This window comes from Lepidochelys kempii, chromosome 11, assembly GCF_965140285.1.
Source record: "Lepidochelys kempii isolate rLepKem1 chromosome 11, rLepKem1.hap1, whole genome shotgun sequence".
In the NCBI taxonomy this organism is placed as follows: Eukaryota; Metazoa; Chordata; order Testudines; family Cheloniidae; genus Lepidochelys; species Lepidochelys kempii.
The window spans coordinates 44,102,738-44,115,695 of NC_136390.1; the positions used below are offsets into that span (position 1 = coordinate 44,102,738).

The 12,958-nt window shown below is 40.1% G+C and overlaps 1 protein-coding gene across 6 annotated transcripts in view; it reads left to right on the forward strand.

The window, feature by feature from the left end:
• Positions 1-5,869, forward strand: part of HNRNPA3 (heterogeneous nuclear ribonucleoprotein A3) — a 22,710-nt gene extending 16,841 nt beyond the window's left edge. For 4 of the 6 annotated variants that reach the window (XM_073305958.2, XM_073305959.2, XM_073305957.2 and 1 more), the window contains one exon: positions 15-3,018. The gene's annotated coding sequence lies outside the window, so the exon portion shown is untranslated. Of the gene's footprint in view, positions 1-14; positions 3,019-3,677; positions 3,754-5,790 lie in introns of those variants that run through there. The other 2 variants (XR_012154304.2, XR_012154303.2) reach the window with 1 other exon arrangement.
• The last annotated feature ends 7,089 nt before the right edge of the window (positions 5,870-12,958 follow it).

The window sequence follows — 12,958 nt, forward strand, 5'->3', positions numbered from 1 at the left end:
CCTGTATTCAACAGGCTACAGTTCTTAGCAGGAGAGAGAGAGCGAGGAGTTGTCAGGAAAGCTGCAGGTTACTTTGAGACAGTCGTCCCAAATGCATTAGAGGAACTGTAAAATCTGCCACAGAAGGAACGATGATCCATAGTCAGAAAAGTTACTGCAGCTTAAACAGAAAAACCCTTCTTGTTCAGGACTGCCATAGCCACAGTTTGCAAAAAAGTGCAGCTATTGATTAATGCAATGTAGTGTCAATTAGATGTACATTCCTGAGGTCTTCTATCTGTTGTAGCTTTGTCTTTCTTTTTTTTTTTTTTTCTTTTTTTCTTTCATTACATCAGGTATATTGCCCTGTAAATCGTGGTAGTGGTACCAGGAATAAAAAACAATTAAGGAATTTTTAACTTTTCAATATTTGTGTAGTTCAGTTTTTCCACATTTTAGTTCAGACTTTAACAAAAATAAAGAAATGTAGTTCAGGGTGTTTCTTGTTAATAGAGAAGATTGATGCATTTCTCAATTACCATTTTGTGTTAACTTTAACTGTAGAAACACCTGCTGATTTGCAGTCTTAAGGGGTCTAGTCTCAATGTATATATAACTCACATTGACATGAGTTATATATATATATATATATATATATATATGCAAATAGAGAACATATGTTGCATAATAGTTTGTTTAGATGTATTAGGATTGAGTTATTTAAACTAGTGTTTGTGAATGATAGAATTAAGCTTACTTTCAAATGAAAATTTCAAATTACTTTTTGGTTTGTGCATATTTTTTAATTTGTAGTTCTGTATTACTTAGTGCTGGCTCTGCAAGAAAATAAGGCATGATAAATATTTTAACAAGACTCTCTTTAGCTACATTCAAACTGCCTCCAGTCTCATTTGGAGATATGTAGGGGATATCTGCAGTCTCTTGTTCAAGTTCTGGGTGAAGAGGAGATGGACTTGCTTTTACCTTTTTCAAATTCTTGTAAAGCTCAAAAGGGTGAAACTCAAGTGCCTATTACCATAGGGTATGAAGTTAGATATTTTTGTGGATGAAATTGTGCTTTGAAGAGAGCAGCCATGATGTCTTTCTCTTGAATTAACTATTTCATTTGAACCTGCTGTTGTAGTGAGAGAATAGGTATATGTTGTAAAACAATTTAATGGCTATATGCTTCCTTGTACACACCCTAGGCATTTTTTCTGGACACATCCTTCTGACTTGGAGCAAAGAGTAGCACAGGTATAATCCCTGACAGTCTCAGGTAATTCATTAAAAAGCCTCATGATGATGGGCAAACTGTCATAGTTCAAGTCATTTACTTCTGACGATATGGGTTCAAGTAAGGGATTTAGGGTTATTTGAAAATAAACTTGGTCATATTTTAGTGGCAGGAAATCTTTAGTTCCATTGTTTGGGCTAGATTTGATACCAGTGTCAGTTTGCTTAAGAGATGCCCATAATCAATTCAGATATGGGTGGTGGTGGTGTATTAAAGTGGAATACAAGCAGAATAACTGGATAGGTGACAGTAATGCTGAAAAAGATCTGGGGGTTATAGTGGATCACAAATGAGTCAACAATAATGCATTTGCAAAAAGGGCTAATATTCTGGGGAGTATTAACAGGAGTGTCTCCATGTAGGGTATGGGAGGGGAGAGAAGGATGGTGTTTATTACTCCTCTTTGCTTGGCACTGGTAAGGCCTCAGCTAGAGGATTTTGTGTCTAGTTCTGGATGCCACACTTCAAGAAAGATGTGGATAAATTGGAGAGTTAAGAGGAGAGCAACAAATAAAAGGCTTAGAAAACCTGACATATGAGGAAAGGCTAAAAACACTGGGCATGCTTAGTCTTGGGAGAAGAACATGGAAGGGGGACCTGATAAGTCTTCAGCAATATTAAGGGTTTTTACAAAAAGGATGGTAATAAATTGTTCTCAATATGTACTGAAGTTAGGACAAGCAGTAATGGGCTTAATCTGCAGCAAGGGAGATTTAGGTTGGCTGTTAAGAAATTCTGTTTAACAATAACAATAGTTGAGTTCTGGAATAGGTTTCCAAAAGAGGCTCTGGAAAATCCGCATCATTTAGAAGCCTTTTAAGAACATGTTGGACAAAAACCTATCAAGGATTGTCTAGGTTTACTTGGTCCTACCTCAGCACAGGGAAATGAAGTTGATGACCTCTGAAGGTCCCTTTCAGTCTGCCATTTTTGAGATTGTGGTATATAGCCCTAGCAAGTATGCTTAATGCCTTACTCTGAACCCCAAATTGAGGCACTGGTCATCCTTTCCTCTACTTGATTTGACTTTTCTCTCAACTCTGCCAGAGCAGTGCTTTCTGTCATACAGACCCAGAAGAGTAGGGATACAGTCAGTAGAAGAAAAACCCCAGACATTTGACAGTATGTGATGCTCGAATTGCTCTCACCTGTTTTCACCTCTGAGTCAATGTGCAGTATAAGGTAAATGCAATTCCAGCACAGGAATCCATCTTCAAAGATATTATGAAATGGCTTAAGTTACGACCAGTCAAACTACAATAAGTTACTATTTAAGAGGTTGTAGAAGAAATCAAGATTATTAAACAATGTTGCCAAACATTGTTATGGGAGTGTGTTCAAATTTCAGAATACTAAAGAAACAAGGAACACTGTCAAGGTTAGTAGGCACCAAACTGGATTTTTCTCCTCTGCTCAGGTTTTTTTCCTGTGGGAACGTTCTAAAATTTTTATCTGTAGTTTTATAAAAACCCCAATAGTCCAGTATCTGCATGAATCCAGACTATAGTAAAATGGCATGCATTGAGATGGGAGTTGAAAAGGTAGCACTTAGATTTAAATCACCTCCAAGGAGCTTGTAGAGAATGGCCAAACTTAAAAGATACATCAAATATGGCATCTGATCTGGATACTTTCAAAATTGTGGGTGAGTTCTGCAGTCACACAACATTTTAGATTACTCCTTGACTTGCATGTGCAAATTCTTGCTAACAAGGAGTTTGGGTAGTCTTGGATCTGCATCTGATTGTAGGAAAAGAATTAGGATGGGTTGAGGTAAAGTCTTGACAGTGTTCTTTTTAACAAGGCCTCTGTAGTTGCCCTGTAAAACTTACTACATTAGTTTCAAGATTGATTATAATCAAGACTCATTTGCAACTTTAAACAGTTGAAGTCTGCAAGTGAACTGTTCCTAAGTGGGTGGGGTAGCTTAGTTGTGGTATGCAATATGGAAAAGTGTAAGCTGTGAGACAGTGATTAACCAGCTTTAAGAACCTAGGATGTACTTCTTAGCAAAGTATGGATCAAAGGACTCAGACAGGACTTCAGCAGCCTATTGAGTATGGACAAGTCAGCATAATTAAAGAATGACAAGGCAGCGGCAGCAACAGCAGCTTCAACTTCCAGAGAAGTGAAGGCATAAGATACTGTGCTGATAGTGAGCAGCTTTCCAAAGGCTAGTTAAATCTGCTGAAATATCGAAGAAAGTCTAGCAAGAGTTCTTCACCTTTTGGAGCCTCCTTGAGTGATAGCCACTTGAGTTGACACAAAATCAATAGGTCTAGCATTTAGACCTGAAAGGAAGGGCAATGAGATAGGTAAGGTTTGCCTTTAAAAATTTTTCATGAATTAGAATAGTAGTGGTTTTTTTAAACAAGGTAAGAGTAATTTCTTTACATTGCAGGTTGAATGAGAAGCTGCTGCTTGACAAAATGAGGAATGTCTTGCATATCCTCTTCAGTTCAAAGGTTTCTGACTAGGTAAGACTTGTCATGTACAACAAGCATCTGATCATGACCCTTTAACTCGCTCCCTTCTAGATTTTTTTTTCCCCCTCCCCTCTCTCCTTTTTATTAACTTGAGTGAGCTTTTTTCCTAGATCGGAGAAAGAAGTATATTAGCAAATCACAGCATTTGCTGCCTTTTTAAGTTTTTTGTTTGTGGACATGAGCCTCCAAATTTCAGAATACTGTTTTGTTATAATCTACCATCTGCCTTAAGCAAGAAAGTAGAAACAGATGGTATGAGCTGGATCAGAAGGAACAAACCACTTCTCAGAATTAAAGATATTTTTGGGGGGGCGGGTTGAAAGCAGTTCTGTATAATTCATTTCTCAACTCTGTCTTGCAATAATATGTGGATCAGTAATTGAGCAGCGGATAAAAGTCTTCCCGCTGTTAAGAGAGCTTCTAAACAACCTTTTGACCACCATTCAAAATAATCTTTAACATGGTGACTGTAGAGTAATGCAGATGAAAGCGTTCCTCCTATTAACGAGAACAATGATCTAACCCTTTGCAAAAGTCTAGGCTCATTAACGACATTAGTAATTAGCAAAGGAAATGACACATCAGGATATGTAGGTTCAGTCTCATTTTTCTAGCTCTTGCAGTTTTTTCCTTAGAATGTCCTATAACAAGTAGGGATCACTTAAAGTGGATTTTAGCTCAAAACAATGCTTTTATTTATTTGGGGACAGAACAATAAAATAACTTGTTCTCTCTAAGTTGCACACCAGTCCTTGACTCTTGGACGCTTGCTGGGTTGGTGTTTTGTTTTTTTTTCTTTTCCCTGTGTTCATCTCTCTAGATCTGAAGCTGTCATGGTGGGGAATGTTTCTGTTGTAGCCCTTTTTTACACTGGAGTCTAGGACCTGTTTTTATTTAAACTTTTCAGTCAGATAAAGTAAAAGTAAAAACTAGTTGATATTTTAAGACTTTGAGTGAACAGTCGAGTTCAAGTACAACGCAGCCGGTATTGTCTGCTTAAATTGCACTAAAATGAAAAATTCAAATGAACACATTTCACTTAAACAGTTTTAGTTGTGAAGTGTTCATATATGGATTTTCATTAGTGCTAGAATCCCACCAGTTGAGTCCTGTCAGCACCTGCCTCTGAGCACCTAAAAATCCAACCTTTGAAAACACAGTGAATCATTGTTAAATTTTTTAGTTTTCATTGACTCATTTGATCTCTAGTAAAGATTTTTTTCTACAGTCAAACTTATTTTAGATGGCATGTTTGTAAACACCATGAAAATTTCACTTAATTATCATTCATTTAATTTGTAATCATGCACTATTTTCCCTCACCCTAGGTTGAGCCAAGGTTGAAAAGGTAGCTTTGTGTACTGAGGCAGAAGGCTGCATCCTTGGTGCATGCTTTCTTAGCCGGAGGTTGAAAACTGCTAGTGCCTGCCTGCTGTAACCTTCCCTACCCTGGCTAAGAGGAATCTCTTCTGAATGCACATGATAAACAAAGGGTCACTTTCTAGATTAGTTTCAGAATAGCAGCCGTGTTAGTCTGTATCCGCAAAAAGAAAAGGAGTACTTGTGGCACTTAGAGACTAACAAATTTATTCGAGCATAAGCTTTCAGTGCATGCATCCGATGAAGTGAGCTGTAGCTCACGAAAGCTTATGCTCAAATAAATTTTAGTCTCTAAGGTGCCACAAGTACTCCTTTTCTTTTTTCTAGATTAGATCATCCATTGATTTGCTGCAGCCTGCCTATAACATCTTCAGGTGCTAAGAACGTATGGGGTATCTAGGTATACAGTTCCAGGAAAGTATTTAGTTCAGTTGTAAGATTGATATATTGGTGGTTCTTCCGATGACTCCAGAAAATAGCTACAAAACATCAGTCTTTTCTGTAGATTTACGTGCTTTGGAGGTCTTCTTAATATTTTAAGTGTAAAGCTTGGATATCAGAGTTTCTGAAATTAGTGTCTCAATATGGATATATAAAATATTGAACGAATTTACTTCTGCTTACTGTCTTCCAATTCTTTGTTTTTAGTTTCATCAGACAAGGAGATGAACAAATTACCTTAAAGAAAAGTTGGACAGATGGTATACCTGAATATCTGAACTTCCAGGTAATATTTACATAGGCACTTTAAAGAGTGAGGATTGTCCTGTTTTCATGACCAGCACTTTCCTTTCTCCAAACTGGGATCCGCTTCAGATATTGGAACCAATTTACTTGGTGCAGTTGCTGAATTAGCAATAGCTGCCATGCTTGTGAACAAAGTAACTGCCATACCAGTTTCTAATTGGTTGCTTTGTAAAGTACTTTAGGATACCAAGAGTGTGAAATTTGCTAGATAAAATCAGCTTATAATAGAGAGAATAAATCTTAATTTTCTGTCCTTCCTATCCAGGATAAAGAGTTACAAGGCATTTTTTCCTACATTGCAACTGTAATGGGAAATTTCATTAAATACTTAAAAGTATGAAAACTTTTCAATAAGTGTATATATTTTTAAATGTCCCCTCCATTCTGTGTGTGTGGACTGTCCTGTTTCCCAACAGGGACCCAGTTTGATGTAGAGTGAGACTGAAATTTGGTTTGCTGCTAGAAACTTTGGAAATCAGTCTGAACGTTTTTAATTAAACTGGTTATCTTATAGTGCAACTTTGAAACAGTCTGGTTTCCAGTACTTTAATGGTTGGAGGGAAAGATTGTAGTCCTGCATCAGAATGTCACAATGCCTTGGCTTACTGTCTCTTGGCTATATGTTTAAGACACTTTAAATGTTGTTTTATTCATTGTACAGTCTGGAGTATTCCTTTAAATATCAATCTGATCCCATTTATCACCACTTGTATTTTTAAAATATGCTTAAAAATATGGTAGTGATACCAAGACAGTCTGGGGTGTGCTAACTTTCTAATGTATCTGATTCTTTTTCTACTGTGGATGCTGCAGGTTGACTCCTGTACCTCTAAGATAACTTTTTCCTGAACTCAGTGGTGCAAGTCTATCCATCGTAGAAGAACAATGACCCTTCCATAGAGGATAATGTCACAAGATTTGAAAACAGAAATTAAATCTATAATTAAAATGTCAGATAAAGGCTTAAAGGGTGGTAATGTAGTGAAACTTTACAGCTTGCATTCAAACAAGGTTTAGAAAAGAACATCCATAAATGTTAACTGTGTATATCAAAGTATTGTCAATGCATATATATGAATTAAAATATTTCTCATTTTCTGTACAAGAATGAGCTGTAAATTGTCATGACTTTTAATTTTTTTAATAAAGTTCTTTTTCGAGCATATAGTGTGTCAGTAAGATCTTTTGTTGAGTCTTCCTATAGTACTGTAGAAGACTGAGTAATTGGATTTAGAGCCATTAAAAGGATGCCTGTGGCCAGAAGCAACCCTTCTAATGCTAGTTGACTTGAATGAAATGTGTGGTCTTAAGTCAATAAAGTTCCTAGTCCAGCGTTCGCAGCACTTGGAACTGGAGGAGTTGACCAGGAAATGAATTGAATCTGCATGGAGATTTGAGACTATAGTAGGTCAGTGTTGTGTAACACTGGCAGGGTTGCATAGGAAAACTTGCACTGCCACTGCCCTTGTAACTTGTATTCCCCAGACTCGCACCTTGGGAAGAAAAGGCTTTGTGTTCTTAGGCTATCTAGTATTTTCATGTGTGCTGAAATCACCCTTTAAACTGGAAAGCTGTGCATGTGGCGGTTTTGTGGCTCTCTGAGCTCAGCTCTTAATGTTTTTTAGGAGAGATGAGGTAGGACTTGTTAAGGTCTTGTGTTAAACCTAACTTGCTAGAAACCCTCCCCCCAGATTTCTTCCGGGGATTGAGCATGTGATTCTCCCCACTCCTCTACCACGTCTTGGCATAACCATCTGTTAGCCCTGGGGTTCTCAAACTGTGGGTCGAGACCCCTTAGAGGGTCATGAGGTTATGTGGGAGGTTGCGAGCTGTCAGCCTCTCCCCGAAACCCCACTTTGCCTCCAGTATTTGTAATAGTGTTAAATATATATTTAAAAAAATTATAAGGAGGGGGGTCACACTTGCTATGTGAAAAGGGTCACCAGTACACAAGTTTGAGAACCACTGTGCTAGCCAATTGATAATAGGACAAATGATGACCATACTTGGGGAGGGGAGAATAATTACCACCATTTAAATGCTGGTCCAGTGCCAAGCAGCTGTGGATACAATTGTAACTTTGTGGGAAGTAAGGAAGGACCATCTTTTCTGCACAAGTTCAGAGAGCTTTGATAGATGTGAGGGCTTAAGTGCTGAGAGAATGAACATATATGTTATGGTCCCTCAAAGCAGCCTACACAGGAATAGTACGCTCTCTTGGTGTAGTTACAGTTGTAACTAGCACAATTTATGTAGTAGTAAATATTACATCAAATATCCTTAAACTCTTAAAGTACAGATTCCATATCTGAAGCTGTTTTGTTTCTTCACAAAAATGCTAATTTAGTAGTGTTTATAATGAATTTTGGGTGAATGTAGCACTGGAAGCAAACTAGAGTTACAAGATAATCAACTTTACCATTTATAAAATGGTCCTTAATTGTTTTAGTTGCCTAACACTTTCTATTCTAAGTCTTTTGTGACTTCTCATATCTCTGTTTGCATTGGGCTTCTAAAATGCACCCAGGAGAATGTCTTCCAGGTAAGGTGCCTTTTCCTTTTGTATGCAGAGGTGTTGTAGCCATGTTAGTCCCAGGATATTACAAAGAGAGGTGGGTGAGTAATATCTTACTGGACAAAACTGTTGGTGAGAACAAGCTTTTGAGCTACCCAGAGCTCTTCAGGTCTGTGAAAAGGTACTGTCACAGCTAAAAGACTAGATTGAATAGACTGTTTAGCATAAGTAGGTGGTGCACATTCTAACAGGGACTACTATGGGTGAAATGAGACAAGCACTATGTTCTTGAATAAACTCTCAGAAACATGACAACCACAACATATCACCTGTGAGTGAATGCTTTTGCACAAACCAGTCATTCTATATTTGATTTGTCAGTCCTCATCCTCAAAGGAAACCTGCACAACACCTTCCACCTATGAGCCTGAGAGCTTAAATTCATTACTCTGCTAGACACTAAACAGCATGGACAGAACAGACACTTGATTTATCTTACTACCATCTGTAACCCTTAACTCCCACCACCAATAACTGGAGAGGGGCTAACTGGCTGCTTCACCTTGAGTGGTCCCTTGAATTGTTACTACTTACGCTTAATCTGCTTCACCTTGCATTTAGCTGACACAGTGCAAGTATATTTCCCAGACCTGAACAAGAGCTCTGTGTAAGCTCAGAAGCTCTCTCCAGTAGCAATTGGTCCAATACAAGATAGGTGAGGTAATATGTTTTTGCCTCTAACATGCTGGGAACAACAGTGCTAGAACAATATTTCATAAAGACACTACTAGTCAACTATTTCAGAAGGCAGTGCTGTTCTGCTTCTACCATGCTAAATCATCTGATAATAGCTTACTGCATTCACCATAGTATGATCACTATTCCAACCTCTGTCATAGTATATGCATTCCCTGTTTAGGCTGAAGAAATGTAGGCAGTGGCAGTACAAAGGGACAAACTTGGTGTGTTACTTGTGTGCCCCCACCCCATACTGTTAGGGGTAAGAGAAGGATCAAATAAAATTCAAGGTAAAAGTTAAAACAAGTTATTTGTTATGGAGGTGTCAATCATATGCAAAAGAACTCTAGCACTGTAAAGCATTAGTTTAACATCTTATGTCTGGGAAGTCACAGCATATTTCCCCTATCCTTATAGAACTTTCTGATAGTTTAAATAATTCAAGATGAGTTCTGACAACACTAAATTTCTTTAAGAACCTATTTTTAATTCAGTTATCTATGCTGTAAACTCTTAAACTTTCTTCCTATAGTTTAATTAACTACACTCAGAAATACCAACCCTCAATTTTCCTCAATTTTTTTTAAACATAAAATTACTAATTCAGGCTTACATCTACTAACTTTACAAGGCCTATAAAATTGGGACTGGTATGGAGAAAGTGAATGAGGAAATGTTCTTTACTCCTTCACATAACAAAAACCAGGGGTCACCCAATGAACTTGGACAGTAGGTATAAAACAAAGGGAAGTACTTCACACCATGCACAGTCAACCTGTAGAATTCGTTGCCAGCAATGTTGTGAAGGCCAAAACTATGAGGTTCAAAAAAAAAAAAAAGGTGATCTTGGTGTCCCTAACTGCTGATTGCCAGAAGCTGGGAGTGGATGATAGAGTGGATCACTCAATAATTGCATGTTCTTTTCTTTGCCTCTGAAGCACCTGTCATAGGCCACACTCAGAAGACCGGATACAGGGCTAGATGGACCATTGGTCTGACCGCTCTGTCTGGTTTTGTGTACATACATTTATATGTCTCACTATCACTCAGGTCTAGTTAATATAGTAATCAGCACTGCAGCTGCAGGGGATGACAGTTTTAGACTGTAGTGAGGGCCTGAGGAGGCAAGCTGCAGCAACTTTGAGTGGGTTGAGGTGCTGCTGGATTCACCACCCAAGCCACAGACTGTATGTTGTGCTCTACCACCCTCTCTCCCCCGGACCCTGCTGTGCTATGTTAATGCACTCTTTAGTATCTAGAGTAGGAGTGGCCAACCTGAGCTGGAGAAGGAGCTAGAATTTACCAATGTATTGTTGCCAAAGAGCCAGAAGTAATACTGTCAGCTTCCTTTCTCTGCCCCCCCCCCCCCCCCGCCCTGCTCCCAAGGCCTCCCACCCACCAGCAGCCCTGCCCATCAGCACCTTCCCCTCCCTCCCCACACCTCTTGGGGGGAAGGGAGAGGAGGGAGGGCACAGCACACTACGGGGAGGGGGCGGGAAGGGGTGGAGTGGGGGCAGAGCCAGGGGTTGAGCAGTGAGCACATTGGAAAGTTGGCATCTGTAGCTCCAGCCCTGGGGTTGGTGCCTATACATGGAGCCGCATGTGGCTTTGGAGCCACAGATTGGCCACACCGATCTAGACCGTGCTAGGAAGATCCACAGGAGGCAGAACACAATGTGCAGCCTGTGTCTTGAGCGATGAATCCAGCATTTCAAACCCCCTGACAATCTGGCTTTCCACTTATCAGACCCTCACTGCTCTCTGCAGTGGAGGAGGATCTGGAGAGGGAATATGACAGCAGAAAGGAGATCCAGGTTTGAGCCTAGCTAGGGTAATTAAGGGCCCTAGGCAGCATAGGAGGGTAGCTTTCCTAGGGTCAATTCATCCCTTCTCCCTGTTTGGGGGGAGGGGGAACTCTGGGGTGAAGGGAAGGGCAGGCCCCCTTCTCCACAGACAGAGGAGAGATGTCCTATTTTCTGAGGGTGGGGGTCTAGCAACCTCTTTTGTTTTTCTCCTAAGCAACCCTAGAAGTGTCAGAACAAGGCTGGCATCTTTGCTAAATCTTGGGACCAAGCTACCGCTGAAGAAATTTTAGGATTAAGTTTACGCCTCAGCAAGGCTAGCACATAACTTCTTCAAAGAGTTGTCCTTTCAAACTAGCCCTCCCTCCTCCCCCCACCGTTCTGAAGGGGAGTGAGGCCACAAGCAAGGACTATAAATGTTGCACCCATGCTTGGCCTGGCATTTGATATAGCATGAGAAACGGCACTAAACTATGGGCTTCTATGGTAATGACAATTTTGACCTGGGTTTTGACCTGTAGGTGGGAGTATTCACATAGTTTTGATTGATCAGAAAAACAAAATGCCTTTTCTAGGATCTGAAACTTTATTTTCATAATTACTTTCTGCGGACTCCCTTAGACATAGTCTGTGGATCCCCAGAGGTTCACAGACCAGAGGTTGAAAACTACTGTGCTATGTCCTCAATTGCTGCACCACTACCCCACTTGGAAGTGCAGCAGAAATGTTTCCTGCAGATCAATGAGGCCATAGTCCCGACAGATAACTTTGTGGGAATAACATTTAAGCCACCCTTTAGCAGCAGAAACACCTCATTCGCAAGCTGGAAAGAGGCTGTCCCAAACTGTGAGTGGAACTGATGACACCCCTAAAAACACATAGACCAGAAATAAGCTTCCTTGTGCTATCCCCACCATGCTTCCAAAAATGACTCATTACTTGCTAGGATATAAAAAAGACTCCACACAGCACAGGCAGGGTTTGTATTATTCTCTCTGCACCAGACATACTGGAGACATGATGGAAATGCAGGCAAATTGATCGGCTGCAGCAGGTAATCAAATCAAGGAAATCTGCATACCTCCACCTATAATCAACACATTTCTCTGGTCACTGACTTCTCAACCCAGGACTTCCTGAATTCTTTGATTCCCCTCATGCTGCTTTGTATCTGAGGATAACCCTTGGAAGTGGTGTAGGGAGCAATCCAGGGCATGTGGCCCAGTAAAACTCCTTCCCTGCTCCCCTCTTACTTCAGGACAGGGAGTACTTTAGTATAGCCCTTTTCAGGGCACACTCTACCCCCCAGCCAGCTCTGTGGTGTACCCACTCTGCTCCATTTGCTCACAGTGGACAACGGGGGGGGGGCGGGGGGGGGATATGATGCATACAGACCTTGTTCTTCCACACCTGGAGCCACAATAGGTTTGTCTTAAGGTAAAAAAAATCATGTGAACATACCCACTGGCCTTACTCCCCCAAACAGCTGTGTAGTTTGAGGGGAAAATATATCCCTTTATTTTACTTTCTCCACAACACATGTCCAAAGGCACCTGGGCCCCTTATCACAAGTAAAACCCATACATTAAACAAGGCAGCATCATGCCACAGAGAGACTGGGCAAGACTGCAAAACTATGTAATACAAATACAAGAGCTATTGGGCTTGACAGTATTCACTTACATGGGAGAGAAGAATAATTCCCTCCACTGCTGGAGTTATGGAGTGATGTTCTTTGGCCTGTGTTATGCAGGAGGTCAGACTTCATGATTATAGTGGTCCCTTCTGGCCTTTAAATCAGAAATTTAATAGTGAATCATCCAGTGGTGCTTTAAAGAATGTACCATATCCTGCAGCAGAGAGGGGTTATTCTGGGGGTGAAAACCCCAGTTCTTGCCCTAAGGGTTCTCTTAGGGCCACAGTTCTGATTGCATCAATCTCAGTTGTCATAAGGGAATCAGCATTCCCATAAGAAAACTGCTCCTAATATGGTTTACATACCAAAAGCTGAAGC